General features: G+C 44.6%; 1 protein-coding gene across 4 annotated transcripts in view; it reads left to right on the top strand.

Moving 5' to 3' along the window:
* The window catches only part of LOC146812060 (protein MTSS 1-like), a 509,468-nt gene that overhangs the window by 367,868 nt on the left and 120,257 nt on the right, over positions 1-21,343 (top strand). The gene's annotated exons all lie outside the window — the stretch shown is intronic.

The following is a 21,343-nucleotide window of genomic DNA, read 5'->3' as shown; positions in this document are numbered from 1 at the left end:
GTGTTAAAACACCTACCTAGTGTTAAGTGTTGGGAGATGGGGATGTTTTGGAGAATATGCTATGGCCATCAAAACTTTGGATGCCCAGTTCAAGACAAAGAAAAATATTATTCTAGAAAGGCACACATTTTCTGATAGACAACAGTTGTTTGGTGAGTCCTTTGAATCTTATGTCGGCGCGTTAAGAATCTTAGCTGCTACCTGTAGTTATGTAACGTTTGAGGAACAGATGAACAGGCATCAGATAGTGGAAAAACCTAAGAATAAAAAGATTCAAGAAAAATTGTTACCCATGGCTGCCCTAACCTTGGATAAAGCTATTGAAATTGCTAGTAGCATTGAAGCTACTACGATTTACATGGAACAGGTGTCCCATGTACATGCTGTTGAGGGAGAGGACTCCGTGAAGCTTAAGGAAAATAAATGGGACACTAAAAGAAAGGTCACAAAATGTTACAGATGTGAGATTAGGAATCATTTAGGGAATTCTCCGGTGTGCCCTTCTACGGATAAAAAGTGTGCGAAATGCAGGAAAAAGGGGCATTTTGCTAAGGTAAGTAAATCTAGTAACGAGAAGGGTGTTGCCAAACAGATTAATGTGACTGAAAACATTATCTGCAAGGATCATATTTCTGAATCCGACGATGAGAATATTGTGTTTTGTGTATATGATGCGGGGAGATGTGAATAGTGGTCTGGACGAAGATGTGATGAAAATTGAATCTGAAAAGGTCAAGAGACCATTTTGTCTTGTGAATGTAGCTGATGTTTCAGTCAATATGATGGCTGATTCAGGATCTTCTTTTGCCTTTAATTGGTACTAAAGAGTGGGAAAGATTAAAAGATATTAGTTTAAGGAAGTCCCGTGTGTGACCCATTGCGTATAGAGGGAAATCCATAGAGGTCTTGGGCGAATTTGATGCAGTGTTGGATTTTAAAGGGAACAGAGTGCAGTCCACTGTATATGTAGCTAAAGTTAGTTTTGCAGCATGAATCCTTTTCTGGATTCACATGCTGTGCAACATTCTGCCATCTAGTGGTTGGGTCCGGAATTGTCTTTGGTTTTTTTCCCTTGTTTTGGTCACTGTCGACCACCATTTGGTGGCAGGTACGTCCCCTGTACGATGTCAGATGGCATCCTGCAGGTTACGTGTGCGGTGGCCATCTTCAGATTCTTTTTTCCGCCGTTGGGTCTGGAAGCAAGACGGGGCGCTCCGAAAAAAAGTTTGTTTTCCCCAAAAAACTTCAAGAAAAGAAGATCGTCATCGAAAGGATCCAACGAGAAGAGCTCGATCATCGACGCATAGTCATAGATAGAGGCACAGCGGCCCTCCTTTCAACACCAGAGGACCACTCCTGGTCAAAAATGGCGAGGTAGGGGCCATGGAGAAGTACCCTTTCAAATTCTGCCCTAAGTGCCATCACAAATACGCACAGCGTGAGCCACACACCGTGTGCAACCTCTGCCTACCCAAGGAGCACCAGGACAAAGACTGTGAGGCCTGTGAAGCGTTCCTGCTGAAGACTCTTAGGACACGCCGAAATCATAGACAGGCCCACTGCACCACGATGTCGATGCCAACGAAGAAATCTTCCATAAGGGAGATGGGTTTCCTGAGCGACGAAGAGGAGCTAGCAGCTCCTGCGGAATCCACACATGAAGGATCGGACATCGAAGTTATAGAAAAAGACGCTGAGAAGAAGGCAAAGGAGTCATAGAAAAAGACGGAGAAGGTAAGACCCAAAGATCCATTGGAACTGAAGGGCCACGAACCGAAAACAGCCAAGGTAGCCCGACGCCGAACAAAAAGGCGATCGAAGGTCAGCCGAGAACAAAAGAAACCCACGGCACCCACTCAAGGGTTGCCGAAGAGGGGAAGTTGCACAAGACTCCAAGGCCAAGGGTCGACGACAACGAACCCGCAAAAAGAGCCTTAACGCCGAAAACGAACGTCGACGCCGAAAAGAAAAGGAAGACCCCGGCATCCAACGCTAAAAGAGCCCTCGAAGTCGAAAAGAAGACTCGAAGAGATGGCTGCGCTATTACAAAGAAAGAAGGAATTCGACAAATCATTAAAGGAGTATCGAATCCCTAAGGCTCCGGAACGTCGAACCGGAAACCGTCCACGCTGAAGAGGCTGAAGAAGAGGAAGATGTTATCCTCCAAACCACACCAACGCCGGAACCTCGAGGCGAAGATCCCGAGGAATATGATAACGTACTGGAGGAACAAAATGAAGAAAACTTCGAGGACGAATTAAAAGATCTCCACACCGAGAGTCCAGAGGAGGAGATCTGCAACTATCCCTTGAAGGCATCTCCCCCAGATGACATTGCCTCCTACAATGAAATTGTGAAAAGTGCTGCAAACCAGTTCAGGGTGCCCCTAGAGGAAGAAAAAGGGGATGCATGTTTCCTGCTGGAAACCCTGGCACCTGCAACAAGGGGGACACAATATCTACCCATGTTGCCAAGTATTCTGGACCAAGGCAAGGAAGCCTTCAAAGAACCAGCATCTAACAAAGGGGTAACTCCTAGAGAGGAGAAAAAATATAAACCCTCGTCAAAAGACCCAAAATATATACAGGGAAATGTTACGCCAGATTCTATCATCGTGACAGCCAGAAGGCAAGCTAACGCAGTCTCCAACACAGGACCTCCACCAGAAAAGGAGAGCAAAAGGATGGACTTGGTGGACAGAAGAATGGAGAAAGAAGCAGCAAGGCAGTGGCGCATTGCCAACTCTAATGCCCTGCTGAACAGATATGGCCACCAACAGTGGGATGAAATGGAGGAGTTTATAAACAAATAAGGAGGACAAGAAAAGAGGAAGAAGGAAAGAATGTAGCTAATACATGCCTAAAATCTGCACTAGATGCAGCAGATACTGCAAGCAGGCAAATGTGCAAACCGCAAGCAGGCAAATGTGCACGGGAACCATACTCCGAAGACATGCCTGGCTCAGGATCTCTGGTTTCAAAGAAGAAGTCCAGACATCAATTATCAACAGGCCTCTTAATGGACAGGAGTTATTTGGCAAGGAAGTGGATGAATCCTTTCAACTGATCAAGAAGGATAATGAAATAGCTAGGGCAGTGGGGGCCTTACAACAAAAAGGATCTTTCAAAAAAGGAGGTTTCTCTAACAGAAAGACCTCAGAAAGAAGCAGCTTCGGCCAAAACAAAGAGATGCTGCAACAGTCCCATGGGCACAACACAAGTCAACAAATGGGTCAACAATCTGGTTATAAGGGCTGGCAACAACAGAAGCAGCTATTTTGAGGACGAACAAATGGCGGAGGAAGAGGCCAAACCTCAGGAGGAAGAGGTAATGCCTCTAACTGACTTCCACATTAAAAAGGACCCACACAAAACACCAGTGGGGGGGAAGAATATTATTTTTCCACAACCAGTGGGAAAGGATCACAAGGGGACAAAGGATATTAAATTTGGTACAACACTGATATTGCATAGAGCTAACAAAGACACCGCCTGCAAATCCACCAAGGATTGGAAAATTACCCAAATCAGAACAAACACTGCTAAACGCAGAAATCAAAGAACTGTATCTAAAACAAGCAGTAGAAACAGTACCAAAACAGGAACGGCACTAAGGAAACTACTCACCATACTTCCTTGTACCAAAATAAGACCTAACCCAGAGGCCAATTTTGGACTTAAGATTCAAAAACAAACTTATATGGACACAACAAATGTGCACCCTTCAATAAATAATCCAGCAAATCCAAAAAGGAGATTTCCTAGCAACAATAGACCTCAAGGATGCCTATTTACATATTCCAATGAACAAGAAACACAAAGTACCTAAGGTTCCTACACAACGTAACACACTACCAATTCAAGGTACTCCCGTTCTGAATAAAATCAGTTCCACTGGTGTTCACAAAGTGTCTGGCCGCAGTGGCCGCCTACCTAAGAAGAGAAAAAATCCATGTATACCCCTATCCGGACGATTGGCTAATAAGGGGACACACAAAACAAATATGCCACAATCACTTTCAGAAGACAATACAAACACTTCAAAGTCTAGGTTTCTCAATAAACCACAAAAAATCATCAACGAACCCAGAAAAGGCAAAAATCTTTCTAGGAGCAAGACTGAATACAAAGAACGCAAAGGTTTATCCCACACAGAACAGGATACAAGCTATCTACAAGGAAACAGCCCTCTACCAGAAGGGACAGTCTCTGACAGTGAGGAAGTTAATGAAACTCATGGGCATGATGGCATCATGCATAACACTCATCCCTCACACTAGCCTACACATGCGACCATTCCAAGAATGGATCACCAACAGCTGGTCACAAGCCACAGGGAGTTGGGAAGATCTAGTGGTTGTTACACAAAGGATACAAGCAGAGACACAATGGTGGGCATACAACAACATAGCACAGGGGAGACCTTTCAGGAACACAACTCCATCTGTGACAATCACCACGTATGCATCCCTCAACGGTTCGGGATCACATCTGGACCAGCTACAGATAAATGGACGATCAAGCGAAGAAGACTCCATAAAACACGTCAATTTCTTAGAAATAAACTGTTCTTCTGGCACTCAAGGCATTCCAGAAACAGATTCAGGGGAAGACCATCCTAATACAAACAGAAAACACAACTACAATTTTTTATCTGAACAAACAGGGTGGAACTAAATCCTTTCCCCTGAGCAAACTTGCACAAGAAATCTGGAAATGGGCAATACCACAGCAGATCAATCTGCAAACAGTACATCTACCAGGAGTAGGCAATATCACAGCAGACAGGCTAAGCAGACAAAACAGTTGCTTACACGAATGGGAGCTAAGGCAAACAACAGTACAATACCTGTTCAACATCTGGGGAACACCAGTGTGGGACCTCTTTGCAACAATACAGAACAAGAAATGCCGGAACTATGCATCCAGGTTTCCACACCACCTGTCAAAGGGAAATGCGCTTTCACTCAATTGGTCTCAGACATTTGTCTGCGCCTTTCCACCAATTCCCCCGATACAAAGAGTACTACAAAAAGCAAGTGAACCAGGAACAAATATGATTCTCATTGCCCCCCGTTGGCCAAGACAAACATGGTACTCAACTCTCCCTAGAACTCTCCAAAGGAGACATGATCAGGATAAAAGCAGACAAGGACCTGCTAACAATGCAACAGGGCCACATCTTTCACCCAGAACCAGCGACGCTACAACTAGCAGCCTGGCGCCTGAATACATAGAATTTGGACACCTCAAACTGCCGTCCAGAACCATGGAGATTCTAAGGGAGGCAAGAAAACAGTCAACGAGGAAATGCTATACAGTTAATTGGAAGCGATATACCACATGGTGCACCGCTAACAACAATATCAATACAATAAACACACAGGAAACAGTAGTCCCATATCTTCCCCACCTTTTAGACAGCAACATCAATTTTTCAAGCCTAAAGGTACACCTCGCGGTCATAGTGGCATACACAAGAGGAACAACATGCAAAAGCTTCTTTACTAGACCACTCATCAAAAGATTTTTGGAAGGAGCAAAAAGAATGGCTCCACCGAGAACTGCTCCTGTACCAACATGGATTTTAAATACAATGCTGTCTCAGCTGATGGGAAAACCGTTTGAACCCATGTATACAGCGGATATCAAACATATTACTCTTTAAAACAGCATTTCTCATTGCAATAATATCACCACGGAGAGTAAGTGAACTACAGGCATTAACTATACAAGAGCCCTATTTACAAGTGTACAAGGATAAGGTAATCTTAAAAACGAACCCACAGTTTTTACCAAAGGTGGTAACCAAGTATCACTTGAATCAAAACATCATCTTGCCAGTTTTCTTCAAGGAACCAAAAACGACGACACAAAAAAGCCTCTACACCCTGGATGTAAGGAGAGCTCTACTGTACTATCTGCAAAGAACAGAACAAGTAATGAAAACTAAACAGTTGTTTGTTGCTTACTCACATACCGATACAGGATCAGCTGTCAATAAAGCAACCATTGCAAGATGGATAGTACAAACTTTACAACTAAGCTACACCTATGCCAAAAAAGAACTAACAATACAACCAACAGCTCACTCCACTAGGAAGAAGGAAGCAACACTAGCTTTCATGGCAAATGTACCCATCGATGCCATCAGCGCAGCAGCAACATGGGCATCACCACACACATTTACAAAGCATTATTGTGTGGATATACAAATGAATAAAGAGCTCAAATTGGATAAAGGGTGCTTCAATGTCTGTTTGCTGAGTCTTCCTCTCACCACAGCCTTCCAAACACGGAAGAAACCGCTACATAATCTGATGCACAGCATGTGAATCAGAAAAGGATTCACGCTGCAAAACGAAATGGTTACTTACCAGTAGGAGTAGTTTTGCAGCTTGAAGAGTTTTCTGGATTCACATGCGACCCACCCAGCCTTCCCCTAGAAGGAATACCAACAGGTGGGGAAGCAAAGTACAACATTAAGAGCTATAAATAAGGACCATCAAAAGGATTGAACAGCATAAAAACAGAAAAAAGAATACGAAGATGGCCACCGCGCACGTCCACCTCCAGGATGCCGTCTGACGTCATACAGCGGACGTACCTGCCACCAAATGGTGGTCGACAGCGACCAAAACAAAAAAAAAAAAAAAAAAAAAAAAAAAACACTTTTGGACCCAACCATTAGATGGCAGAATGATGCACAGCACGTGAATCCAGAAAACTCTTTTTAAATCAGGGAAGGGGGGGAGCTAGAAGGAGCTTATGATTCAGCTTCCTATCAGTAAGTCAAAATCAAAGGGAATGGATCATTTGTACCTGTAACCAGGGTCCTTTGTGTTCTACCCGTCAGTACTCAATTAGGTACTTTGAGAACTCTCATTCACGTAGGCAGGTTGTGTGGCGGTTTATCTTGGTTCTCTGCCTTTGTTAGGTACGTGACAGCATCATCATCGGTTCTCTTTCTGTATACTTCCTCCACCTGGAGGGAACCAAAGGTAGAGTATGTTTCAACTGTTAGTGAATGCCCATGGGTGAAAGCATTTCTGGAAATTTTTAAAGAAAAAATGGGAAAACATAAGGATATCTATCATCAAATCATATAAAAGACTGGAGCTGTTCCAGTGGTGCACAAAGTGAACCTTGTGCCATCAACCATAAGGAAGAAACTAAACAATTTATGTGATCAAGGTATCATTGAGAGTTCCGAATGGTTGTCCCTCCCACCCCATTGTGTTAGTTTGGAAGGCCAATGCGACCATGAGGATATGCATAGACCTCAACGATAGAATTTGGGTAGACAGGCATCCCCTGCCCAATATAACTGGATTGTTAGTTTCTTTTAAGGGTGCCAAGGTGTTCACAACTTTAGATATGAAATGCGCTTATCACCAGATTGCCCTTAAACATGAGTCGAGGCATTTAACATTGTTTATCACGCCAGAAGGTGCATTTAGATTTAAACGCATGCCGTTTGGTTTGGCTTCAGCTTCCTCTGTTCTTTTCAGAGAGTTGTGGAGGCACTGTGCAAGTGTATACCCAACGTCCGATTTTTCAGGATGATTTTTGTTCTCCCATGGCGAGTCATTGGCAAGGGTCTTATCTGCTTTGACAGATAGAGGCATGACGTTGAGAGCAGATAAGTGCAAGTTTGTAGTCGAGTGTGTGGACTATTTAGGCTACAGAATTTTGAGACAAGGGGTGGAGCCAAAGGAAAGTTTAGTGAGCGCAATTGCCGAATTCTCAGCTCCCACTAACAAGGATCAGGCGTGATTGTTATTCGTCATGTTTGAATTTTATTCCCGTTTTATACCCAAATGTGCAAAGAGAACCTGTAATTTGAGGAATTTGCTCAAGAGAGATGAAATATTTGTGTGGAGTGAGGAGGTAGATCCTGAATTTCAGATATTTCAGAAGGAAGTTGCAGAAGCTATTCCTTTGAAGTCTATTGACACAAGATTCTTCTATCATTGTTACCGATGCCAGCCAGTATGGTTTATGGGCGGTGTTGTTGCAAACATGTGAAGAGTGGTTGCTTTTGCTTCCCATGCTTTGAAAGCACTTACTCTTTTATTGAGCGCAAGGCTGTGGCTTGTTGGTGGGGAGCTAACCACTTCCGGATTTGCTTGTGGGGTGTGGAATCAACTATTGGATGTACCATAAGCCCATAATCCATTTTTTTTACCACCAAAGGTGCCTGTAATGCCACGCCACGTACAGATAATGGCAGATTAGGCTTTCAGAGTTTCAGTACTGGTTGGAGTACATTCCAGGGGCGAGGAACATTTGTGCAGATTGTCTGTCTTGTTTGCCCTTGAATGATGTGAAGGAAGTTGTGGACATTGATGTTGATGATTTTGGCATGGTTAGTGCCACAGCTAGCATTACCAATGGGTGCATTTCAGAATCTGTGTGGAGATCTGCTTGAGAGAGCGACAGGTATTTGCTGGATATCAGTAATCAGGTTGGCAAAGATTGGCCTAAGGACAAGTCTTTTGCGCATGTGGACGCTTCAAACAAGTATTTGCTAAATTGAATAATGTGATTGGTTTGTCGAAAAGAGGAGATACTTTGGTTGTGTCTGGTGGGTTACGTGGTAAGATGCTTGAGTTCTTATGAGGGCAATGAAAAGGAGGATTAGCGATACATTTTGGTTGCCGTGTTTGGACAAGGAGGTGAAATATTTTGTGAGAGTTTGCAAGGCATGTGCCATTAGTGATAAGTCACAAGTTAAGCCTAGTTCGTTGGAGACTGTACCTTTTCCTGACAGAGTGTAGTCCAATTTGGGGATTGACATTATCGGTGGTGGAGTAGAACTGTAGGTATGGAATTGTGCAGATTGGTTATTTTTTCACGTTGGCTTGAGGTAGAATTTGTGAGATCAGCTGATTCTTCTACGATGGTGGAATTTCTGCAAACAGTGTTCATGAGGGAAGGAGTGCCTGATGAGGTTGTGACGTACAATTGTGTTCAATTTATATCTGACGAGTTTTAACCATTTTTATCTCATTGGGGTGTGTAACACACCAAAATTTCGTCGTACCACCCTGGCAGTAAAGGCCTTGTTGAGAGGTGCAACGGGGCCATCCAGGATAACATTCAGTTGTCTATTACTTGCGGATTGGATTGGGCCAAAGAAATGAAGGACTTACTACGGGCAATTTGCACCACTCCCAATGCTGCTACTGGGGTGTCTCCTTTCACTCTCCTTAAGGGGCGTGAACCTACGACCAAACTGTCTGGTCCTTTGGTGGGTGTTTCTGTGAAGGAGAGGGATTTAGCTTTTGTAAAAGCAAGATGTGAAATGTCTCAGGGGAAGTATGCTGATGGTGTGAGGCAGGAATGAGTTCATACCTCGCCCATCAAACCTGGAGATTTGGTCAGAATCTGGCTTCCTGGAATAGTTATAAAAGGTCTATCCAAGTTTTCCCAACCCAAGAGAGTCATTAAGGTCAAGGAACGTGTGGTTATTCTTGAGGACACCAAATGTGGAACAAGGAAAGGTGACTACCTCAGTGCGGTGGGAATGTTATTGTGAGTGATGATGGGGGGTGGGGTTGTGTGTGCCAGGAGTACGTGTGTCTGGAGATCTTCTGGTGTGAGGAGACCTCCCACACGATTTCAGGACTAGCTGTAACCTGTTATTATAGAACCTTTTTCAGGTTTTCTGACTACTTACAGTTATTACTTAACAAATAAGATGTGCATCAGTTATGCGTTTTAATTTTATAGATTGTTTTATGTTTATTTTGTTTTTAGTCTGTTTTGTGTAATAAGTATAAGGGGAGGGGATGTGTCGAAACTAACCAATGGTAGAGTGAGTCATCTTGCTGTTTTATGTATATATCTTCTATGCATTTATTATGTACCTGTGTAATAAGTATAAGAGGGAAGATGTGTTGGGACTGGATTCTGACACTTAAATCCATCACTGTTCTTCTCGGAATTTTATGGTTATAACTGACGGCAGTTGTGGCTGTTTGCCGTTCCCGGTCGGGCATGTTACTTGTACTTGCCTGGATCCGAATTAAAGAAGCAGATTTGTATCTCATTTTCTGTGGTATTTCACTTCCCTTTTGGACTCCTTGGCTCAGATGCTTGCTTGTAGCCTAGACCCCTTTACCAGAATTCTAGTCCACAAAGCGCACCAGTGGTTTTCACTTTTTTTGGCAGGTGTAATAAGATATTCACAATTTCAGAACAATATTCCCCATCGTGGCCTACATTAATTTTGTTACCCCAAATAATAGTGTCTTTGGGGCCATGGTCACCTAAATGAATTACTCAGAGTTGCAATTCTATATATAAGTAGATGACTGAATCATTAGGGTCTGTCCTACAGCAGCACTGGATATAGATTGCACCTAATTGTGGATCCATCGACTCACTGAAATTTGAATTTAACCATTGAAAGTATAGCATCATATGTAGCAGATACCATCACAGCAAAGATTCAGGGCAGTAAGCAGTACCAAGCTCCTCTCACAAATCAGTGGTACTTCAAGTTGGTTCGGAAGAGCTCTAGGCATATGTGGCACAGTGGTATGCTGCATTCCGATTGTGCGGTTGCCAAGATCTGTGATGCGTAAATAATTGCAGCATATATTATCCCATTGGTTTATGTAAAGATGGTTGCGTCTTCTGGATAAGTGTCTTAGTCTTCCTTTCCATCTTACAGAATGAGATCGTTGAATTATTTACCCCCTCCCCCTTTTCAGGTGCTGCTTGTGCAGTGCTTGCACTGAGCTTGTTAAATCTATTGTATATAGTATAAATCTTAAAAGGGTTTACATACTGCCCTCACTTTCCATTGGTTGGTGTACTTGCCACCTACATTTGCTCCATTTCTATTGGTTGTAGCATACTATTTCTTGTTTTTCCCTCTCGTGTGTTATCAGTTTCCCATGGCCCAAGTACTGTTTCCATCCACTTTGGTGGAACTTCTTTCTTATGAGCCAGCGTGTCAGCACCCACGCTTGCTTCACTTTGTGTCCTACTTGGAATATCGTGAGCTCTGTCAATTGTTCAGTACAACGCTATTCTAGTTGACAGACATTCTGCGTCTGTTTCTCCCTTGTAATCAAAACGCAGCTTTGTAGAGTCTGTGCTTGAGTGCCACACCATAAATTATGCACAGTGTAATCCTTCAGTGTAGCTCACATCGGCCCCCCTAAGCTCACATTGGGATCATGAACACAAACCCAATTATCACATTCTTATCATCACATGCCGCGGCCTTGTGGCAACAACAACATACTTGCACGCTGAGGGGTTTTATTGCATATCCTGACCTCTTGAGGTTTTATTACCCAGGCAAAGTTTGATCTCACCTTAGTTGCTTCAGACATACGGGGAACAGTTGCGGACTAACTTCATGGCTGCCGATTCTGGTCAGTATCTGTCTCGTTCTTTCAACTTCTGATTCACCTCCACCCTCCTCCAACTCGCGTGTGACAGGTCTCTACTTCCTCCCCAACAGTTTTGGTGGTGCTCCGAGTCTGCTGCAGCCTTGGGGCTCCTCTTACCCAGGTATGAGCAGGCAGCCCCAGAGCCTGAACTTCCTGCCCCCCATCCATACAGCTTTGGTGCTTCCACGCCCTCCCAGCGCTCCACGGAACCACCCAGGCTCAGTCCTCCACTCACCCTTCTGCAGCCCCGTGGTCTATTGACCCCCTTCCAGCTTCAGCTCTTCTCGGACCGAGCCACTCTGTGCCTCTGGGCTTCTTCGAGACCCTCTGCTGGTCTCCTCTGCAACCGAGCTCCCCAGCAGCCTCAACCCTCCTATAGGTCTATGCTGTATTAGCAAGATTACAATTTATGAACTGCAAGTAACAAAGGGATCTCTTTCTTAAAAGCAGTAACCTGTGAACATTAATTAAAAATCTGTCATCTGCGTGTTATATAATGTGCTTTGTAGGAGAAATAATAACCCTCTAAGCTCTAAATAACTATTTCGGCCACCAGGGCCATAAAAGTACAGTATAAACATAATTTACATGAACATAGAGTAAAATATTAAAAGTCTATACATGTACTGCAGCATTACATAAAACTTCCCCAATAGATAATATACAAGTATCGATAAAATAGGGGTTAAAATTCAGTTAAACATTTAAAAATAAATGATTGCTCAACAGAAGATACAAATTTGGGTCCAAAGTTCGGGGACCCTAATAGATTCTAGTGACAATTTGTTATGTTGAAGCCAGGGAATAGATACCGAGTGGCCCGCTGCAGTGACATCCTGGAGGGCTGTGGTGTAGTGCAGGAGTTTGTTGGAGGACCATAGCCTCCTCCAGTACAACAGTGGACGGAGTATGGCTTTGTCCTGGAAGTTTCATAAGCCCAGGTCCCTAAAAAGTGGGATCAAGGGCATGCTCGGAAGAAGAGAAGCCAAATTCTGTCGAAACTTATTTTCGACAGTAGTTAGTGTTGTAAGATTAGAATGACCCCATAATTCAGCCCCATATGCGGATGACCCTAAAGCCCTAGCTTCACATATTTGGATAGGAGGCAGAATAAGTTTAGAATAAGAGGTTTTGTATTCTTTGTGGATTGCGCCTATTAATTGCTTAAGTTTCAAAACCACTTTGGTAAGATGCAACATATTAACCCTCTAAGCATACTACTCGGTCTCCAGATGCAAGTCTGAGCAGCTCCAGCATTGTTAATATTTTGATTTCCCTCATCGGTGATGTAGGATTTTCAGGGTTTTTTGTGCTCTAACTTCAGCATTTTTACAAAGTAAACATCTTGTTGGCTGTGCTCTGGCAGCTCAGACTCTCGCACCTTTAAATTACAATTTGCCAGCGTAGCCCACGTGAAATCAGATTACAAAAGCAAGACTTGCCGCTGCATGATGGATGTGTAAATAGAAAGAAGAGATGAGTTGCTGCCCATCATTGATAATTTGCACCGAAATTAAAATACCCATTTCTGCCAAATTTTTCAGTGTCTACCTTGACACATCAGCTCTTTCATCTTGAAGGCTTCAGCAGATGATCGTATGGACTCCACCACTGGCTGGTGCGGCATATTCGCCTAAAGGCCCTCTTCTGAACTGAATTGTAGTCCCATGTTATTGGGGCCAAAGTAGTTATTGCTTTTCATACACCCATGTCGATTTTTTGGTATCTTAAAGCCGTCTGTACTACACCAAATGGTTTGTAAGTGCTTATGTGTGAGATATTTGTTGCGTGCATCTGAGCTGCCAGCCCGTTCACTTTTGTTATTTCATGAAAGGACATTAACATTGTAGAGTGACTAATGTGTATAGGACATAAACAAGCGTTTTAACTAAGCATTTAATGGTCTTCCCTCTCTTGCCAAACGTGTCAGTCTGTAGCAGATAATTTCTGTGGTAAACTATATTGTCAGTTAACTTTTTCATATGGACTGTTGCCTCTGAAATTAATTCAGTTTCTATATTTTGTTTAATTTCTTTCTTATAAACCGATTGTGTTTATTAAAAAACAAGTCATAACACTTGAACAGACTTTCAGTAAATTAAATTGCACAACTAAAACCGTTTTAACATAACTATTCACCGTGCTACAACTTACAACAAAAAACGAATTAATATTAATCTCGTAGGCGAAACCTAATGCATTTACCAGTGCTTGTTTTAGAAGTTGCTCACGTAAAGGTATTTAATTAGTAACGGCTTGTTGATTTGCCAATGAAGGGGAATGTGTTCAAGTGCCGGTTGCTTATGAAATTGGCATCTAACATCTGTGTGCAAGTTATGTATCTGTCATACTAGCCACTTCATGATAAGTTGAAAGAGGCTATTTTGAAATCACAGAAATTTTATGACCTCAAATTCAATACGTGTCTATGGTCAAATTCAATACGTGTCTATGGAGATTTGCAGTGTTGCAATGTGAAGTGGGATCCACTCAAACTAACTTATACAGGAGAGCACGTGGGCACTCGCTGCAGGGTAGAATGATGGCAGCTTCCTTAAACTGATATTCGTTTTGGATACCAAGCTCATCCAAGAGTTATCCTTTACGGTGGTAATGCTATGATCAGTGTCAGCTTTGTGTTTTAGTGTGTGTGTGTCTATATATATCTATATATATATATATATATATATATATATATATATATATATATATATATTCACTGAAAAAACCATAGGTTTCACACACGTTATAGTTAGGAATTAGCATTTAAAAAACCTTGCAAATTCACTGAAAAAACCATAGGTTTCACACATGTTATAGTTAGCTGGACATTTTACTGATAAAAAACCAATGAAATTCCCCCGTTACAGTTAGTGCAGGCAACTATAACTCACGCGACCGCAATCCTCTGCTGATGACATATGTGTCTTTATGAAAAAAAAATATTTGTAATATATGTATAGCTAAAATTTAATGGAAGAAGACATGGGCAAATAAGTGTCGAAATACAGTATTAGCATCAGCAGAGGATTGCGGTCGCGTGAGTTATAGTTGCCTGCACTAACTATAACGGGGGAATTTCATTGGTTTTTTATGAGTAAAATCTCCAGCTAACTATAGCATGTGTGAAACCTATGGTTTTTTCACTGAATTTGCAAGGTTTTTTAAATGCTAATTCCTAACTATAACGTGTGTGAAACCTATGGTTTTTTCAGTGAATATATATATATATATATATATAGCTTTAATACTGTGCCTGGAGTGGTAATTGGCTTTTGTCATTTTACAGCTCGGCAAGGACAGCACTGTGCTAGTCCTATGCTTAAAGACTTTGCTGTACAAATGGCAAAAGACTTTGTCCTTTTCTATCTCGGCGTGGATGGCACTGTGCTAATCCTATGCTTAAAGATTTTGATAGAAAAACAGACATTTGAGGTGAGCAGATCTAGAGTGTCGCTGGTGTTGAGGGTGCTCCATACAGGAGCTGCTTTCCACCTAAACTTGAGAACTACCCAGAGTTCTCTGCTTCTTTTTTGCATATATATATATATAGATATATAGATATATATATATATATATATATATATAGATATATATATATATATATATATATCTACTTCTACTCCTCCTACTCATCCTACTACTCCTCCCTTCTCCTCCTACTACTTCTCCTCCTCCTACTTCTTCTCCTCCTCCTACTTCTCCTACTTCTACTTCTCCTCCTCCTCCTACTCCTTCTCCTCCTCCTCCTCCTTCTCCTCCTCCTACTTCTCCTCCTCCTACTTCTCCTCCTCCTACTTCTCCTCCTCCTACTTCTCCTCCTCCTACTTCTACTTCTCCTCCTCCTTCTACTTCTCCTTCTCCTCCTCCTTCTCCTCCTACGTCTCCTCCTACTTCTCCTCCCCCTCCTACTTCTACTTCTCCTCCTCCTCCTCCTACTTCTACTTCTTCTCCTACTTCTCCTCCTTCTACTTCTCCTCCTCCTCCTACTTCTCCTCCTTCTCCTCCTCCTACTTCTACTCCTCCTACTTCTACTTCTCCTCCTCCTACTTCTACTTCTCCTCCTCCTACTTCTACTTCTCCTCCTCCTCCTCCTCCTTCTACTTCTCCTCCTCCTTCTACTTCTCCTCCTCCTACTTCTCCTCCTTCTACTTCTCCTCCTCCTTCTACTTCTCCTTCTCCTCCTCCTCCTTCTCCTCCTCCTTCTATTCCTTCTACTTCTCCTCCTCCTCCTCCTACTTCTACACCTCCTCCTACTTCTACTCCTCCTCCTACTTCTACACCTCCTCCTACTTCTACTCCTCCTCCTTCTACTTCTCCTCCTCCTCCTACTTCTACTTCTCCTCTTCCTTCTCCTCCTCCTACTTCTCCTCCTCCTACTTCTCCTCCTCCTACTTCTCCTCCTCCTACTTCTCCTCCTACTTCTCCTCCATCTACTTCTCCTCCTCCTCCTTCTACTTCTCCTTCTCCTCCTCCTACTCCTCCTCCTACTTCTACTTCTCCTCCTCCTCCTACTTCTACTTCTCCTCCTACTTCTCCCCCTCCTTCTCTTCCTACTTCTCCTCCTCCTACTTCTCTTCCTACTTCTCCTCCTCCTTCTACTTCTCCTCCTCCTTCTACGTCTACTTCTTCTCCTACTTCTACTTCTACTTCTTCTCCTACTTCTCCTCCTCCTACTTCTCCTCTTCCTACTTCTCCTCCTCCTTCTACTCCTCCTTCTCCTACTCCTCCTTCTACTTCTCCTGCTCCTTCTACTTCTCCTCCTCCTTCTATTCCTTCTACTTCTCCTGCTCCTCCTCCTTCTCCTACTGCTTCTCCTCCTCCTACTTCTCCTCCTCCTCTACCTACTTCTCCTCCTCCTCCTACTTCTACCTCTCCTCCTACTACTACTTCTCCTCCTCCTCCTCCTTCTTCTCCTCCTCCTACTTCCCCTCCTCCTCCTACTTCTACTTCTCCTCTTCCTTCTCCTTCTCCTACTTCTCCTCCTCCTACTTCTACTCCTCCTACTTCTCCTCCTCCTACTTCTCCTCCTACTTCTCCTCCTACTTCTCCTCCTTCTACTTCTCCTCCTCCTCCTTCTACTTCTCCTTCTCCTCCTCCTACTCCTCCTCCTCCTACTTCTACTTCTCCTCCTCCTACTTCTACTTCTCCTCCTACTTCTCCCCCTCCTTCTCTTCCTACTTCTCCTACTCCTACTTCTACTTCTACTTCTCCTCCTCCTACGTCTACTTCTCTTCCTACTTCTACTTCTCCTCCTCCTTCTACTTCTCCTCCTTCTACGTCTACTTCTTCTCCTACTTCTACTTCTCCTACTTCTCCTCCTCCTACTTCTCCTCTTCCTACTTCTCCTCCTCCTTCTACTCCTCCTTCTCCTCCTTCTACTTCTCCTGCTCCTTCTACTTCTCCTCCTCCTTCTATTCCTTCTACTTCTCCTGCTCCTCCTCCTTCTCCTACTTCTCCTCCTACTTCTCCTCCTCCTCCTTCTACTTCTCCTTCTCCTCCTCCTACTCCTCCTCCTACTTCTACTTCTCCTCCTCCTACTTCTACTTCTCTTCCTACTTCTACTTCTCCTCCTCCTTCTACTTCTCCTCCTCCTTCTATGTCTACTTCTTCTCCTACTTCTACTTCTCCTACTTCTCCTCCTCCTACTTCTCCTCTTCCTACTTCTCCTCCTCCTTCTACTCCTCCTTCTCCTACTCCTCCTTCTACTTCTCCTGCTCCTTCTACTTCTCCTCCTCCTTCTATTCCTTCTACTTCTCCTGCTCCTCCTCCTTCTCCTACTTCTCCTCCTACTTCTCCTACTGCTTCTCCTCCTCCTACTTCTCCTCCTCCTCTACCTACTTCTCCTCCTCTACCTACTTCTCCTCCTCCTCCTACTTCTACCTCTCCTCCTCCTACTACTTCTCCTCCTCCTCCTACTTCTTCTCCTCCTCCTCCTCCTACTTCTCCTCCTCCTACTACTTCTCCTCCTCCTATTTCTACTTCTCCTCCTACTACTTCTACTTCTCCTCCTCCTCTTACTTCTACTTCTCCTCCTCCATCTACTTCTCCTCCTTCTTCTACTTCTCCTACTTCTACTTCTCCTTCTCCTCCTACTTCTCCTTCTCCTACTTCTCTTCCTCCTCCTACTTCTCCTCCTCCTTCTACTTCTCCTCCTCCTTCTTCTACTTCTCCTCCTCCTACTACTTCTACTCCTCCTTCTCCTACTCCTCCTTCTATTCCTTCTACTTCTCCTTCTCCTCATACTTCTCCTCCTACTACTCCTTCTCCTTCTCCTACTCCTCCTTCTCCTCCTTATACTTCTCCTCCTCCTCCTCCTTCTACTCCTTCTACTTCTCCTTCTACTTCTCCTCCTTCTACTTCTCCTTCTCGTTCTATTCCTTCTACTTCTTCTACTCCTCCTCCTACTTCTCCTCCTCCTACTTCTCCTCCTCCTACTACTTCTCCTCCTTCTCCTACTCCTTCTACTCCTTCTACTTCTCCTCCTCCTCATACTTCGCCTACTACTTCTCCTCCTCCTTCTCCTCCTTCTTATACTTCTCCTCCTCCTTCTACTCCTTCTATTCCTTCTACTTCTCCTCCTTATACTTCTACTCCTCCTTCTACTCCTTCTATTCCTTCTACTTCTCCTCCTCCTCCTTCTACTTCTCCTCCTTCTACTTCTCCTCCTCGTTCTATTCCTTCTACTTCTTCTACTCCTCCTCCTCCTTCTACTTCTCCTCCTCCTACTACTTCTCCTCCTCCTACTTCTCCTCCTCCTACTTCTTCTCCTCCTACTCCTACTTCTCCACCTACTTCTCCTTCTCCTCCTACTTCTACTCCTCCTCCTCCTCCTACTTCTCCTCCTCCTCCTACTTCTCCTTCTCTTCCTATTTCTCCTCCTTCTGCTCCTCCTTCTACTTCTCCTCCTCCTTCTACTCCTCCTTCTCCTCCTCCTCCTTCTACTTCTCCTCCTCCTCCTCCTCCTTCTCCTTCTACTTCTCCTCCTCCTACTCCTCCTACTTCTCCTCCTCCTCCTACTCCTCCTACTTCTCCTCCTCCCTCTACTTCTCCTCCTCCTCGTCCTACTCCTCCTCCTATTCCGCCTCCTCCTCCTCCTACTTCTACTTCTCCTCCTACTTCTCCTACTTCTACTTCTACTTCTCCTACTTCTACTTCTCCTCCTCCTACTACTTCTTCTCCTCCTCCTACTACTTCTTCTCCTCCCCCTCCTTCTCCTTCTACTTCTCCTCCCCCTCCTTCTCCTTCTACTTCTCCTCCTCCTCCTACTTCTCCTCCTCCTCCTCCTTCTACTTCTCCTCCTCCTTCTACTTCTCCTCCTCCTCCTTCTACTTCTCCTCCCCCTCCTTCTCCTTCTACTTCTCCTCCTCCTCTTACTTCTCCTCCTCCTTCTACTTCTCCTCCTACTTCTCCTCCTTCTACTTCTACTTCTCCTACTCCTCCTCCTACTCCTCCTTCTACTTCTCCTCCTCCTCCTTCCCCTCCTCCTCTTCCTCCTTCTCCTCCTCCTTCTCCTCCTCCTCCTACTTCTCCTCCTCCTTCCACTCCTTCTCCTCCTCCTCCTCCTCCTTCTACTTCTCCTCCTCCTCCTTCTACTCCTCCTCCTTCTACTCCTCCTCCTCCTTCTACTTCTTCTTCTTTCTTAGACATTGTAAGAGCATTAAAGCCATAAAAGAGTGTATGGTCTGGGAGTTTGTCATTACGAACTCCACAGCACCATAATGGCTTTACTGAATTTTGGGAAGTTTGGCAGCAAACTTCTCAGCATAATAAACCCACAATGATGCCAGTGTGGGATTTATTATACAATGCACTCAGAGGGCATCTTAGAGATGCCTCCTGAGAAACGACCAGCCTCTGTTGGGTTCCCTGACTGGTAAACACCAGCCTGCCACCACGAGACATGTTTCTAGACCCCTGGGGTGGGAGCCTTCACTCCCTGGGCCCAGAAATAAAGCCTTTCCTGGGCTGAGGTCTTCACACCTCCTTCAGGTCAGGAAAAGCCGTCTGTGGCAGGGGAGCCTCAAAGGCCTTGCTGCCTTTGTAAAACGACCCCCAGCCTCTTCTGTTATCAGAAGCAAGCCCCTTCCTGTCTCACCCCCTTTTTGGCGGGAAGACAGACGTGAACAATTAGAGCAGCCCAGAAGGTGTGCTCACCTCTGCCAGCCCCACCCCTCAGGTGCGGGAGGCGAGGTGAAGCCCACTCTTCAGTGTCCGCCATCTTGCAAATGGCAGGCACTCTCCAATCAGGATTAGGGATTGTGCCCACTCCCTCACGTGGGGTGAGCAAACCAAGGGTGTAGTCACCCTAAGGTCAGTAGCCCATTGGCTACTGACCCTGTAAACGTCCCCTAAATACAGTAGCGGTGTTTGAGTGCTGGGTGAGGGATGTCTAAGTGCAGTGTGAGTGTGTAGGATGAGCGGTGTCTGAGTGAAGGGTGAAAGTGTCTTGTAGGGTGAGCCGTTTGAGTGCGCAAGGTGAGCAGTGTATGATTGTGCACGGTGAGCTGTGTGTGCGAGTTTGGAGGGTGACAGGTGTATCTGTGGGCAGGGAGCTGTGCGAATGGTGTGTAAATGCATGATGAATGGTTTGTGAGTGCTGTGTGAATGATGATTGATTGCAGGCTGAAAGGTGTGAGGGTGCAGAATGATCCGTGTTTTAGTGCAGAATGATGGAGCACTGCATTAGTAAATGATGGGCAGTGCGAGTGGTGTGTGAGTGCAGGGTGAGAGCTGTGTGAGTAGCGTTTGAGTGCAGGGCAAGTGGTATTTTAGCGCTGTGTGAGTGGTGTTCGAGTGCAGTGTGAGTGCATAATGAGTTGTGTCGGAGTGCAGGTTTAGCAAGCGAAGCATGTGTATGCTGGTGGAGTGGTGTCTTGAGTGCAGGGTGATCAGTGTGCAGGAAGAGAAGCAGGAGTGTACAGGGTCAAAGGTGGTTAGTAGAGAGTGAACTGTGAATAGTGAGCTTTGTGTGTGTATGATGAGCAGCATGTCTGTGCAGGGGCAGTGATGTGTATGAGTACACGATGTGGTCTGTGTCTGCGAGTACAGAGTGAATGGTATGTACTTGGTGAGTCTATGTGTACAGGGTAAGCAGTAGACGAGTGTAATGCAAGTGCGGCCAAATGCTGTGTGAGTGAAGGATGTGAGCGTTGTCTGCAGGATAAGTGTTGTTTGAGTGGTGGGCGTGTGTAGAGTGTGCGTTGTAAGAGTGCAATAAATGTGATGTGTAACTACCGGCTAAGTCTAGGGTGAATAGTGATCTGAGTCCTGCTTAAGGTGTGTGTGTGTGTGTAGGGTGAGTGGTGTGTGTGTGCAGAGGGAGCAGTGGGGGAATAAAGGCTGAGAGGCGTGTGAGTTCAGGGTGAGGTATTTGATGAGTGTGTGCAGGGTGAAAGGTGTGTGAATGGTTTCTTGATCGCAGGGTGAGCGGTGTCTTAGAGAAGGTTGAGCAATGTCAAGGTTCATAGTTGGCATTTGTGTGAGCAGATAGGTGAGTGCTGAATGTGTGTTGTGTGAGTAAAGGGTGTGAAGTGTTTCACTACAATATGAAACTTGTTTATGTGTAGGTGGTGAGGAGTGTGAAAGGAGAGCAGTGCATGCATGAGGGCAGGGTGAGTGGTGTGTGAGGGCAGGGTGAGAAGTGTGTTTTGAAGGTGGATAAGTGAAGGGTGAGCTGCAAGTGGTGTTTTGATGGTGTGTGTCTGCATGGTGTGGTTGGTCAGTGTTGGTTGAGTGGTGGGTGTTTGTTGAGTGTGCAGTGTAAGAGAGAGAGGGATAGGCAGTTTATAAGTGAAGGGTGAGTGGTGTGTTTGTATAAGTGGCGGGATGAGAGGTGTGCCCATGTGAAAGTAGTGTGTTGTGTGCTTTTGTGAGCTCATGGTGTAGCACATTAAAACCAGACATTTTGGCATTGCCTATGCTTGTTGTTTT

The sequence above is a fragment of the Triturus cristatus genome, chromosome 7 (genome assembly GCF_964204655.1).
Source record: "Triturus cristatus chromosome 7, aTriCri1.1, whole genome shotgun sequence".
Lineage (NCBI taxonomy): Eukaryota > Metazoa > Chordata > Amphibia > Caudata > Salamandridae > Triturus > Triturus cristatus.
Note: the sequence above shows the minus strand (reverse complement) of the source record. Positions and strands in the feature narration are given on the sequence as shown.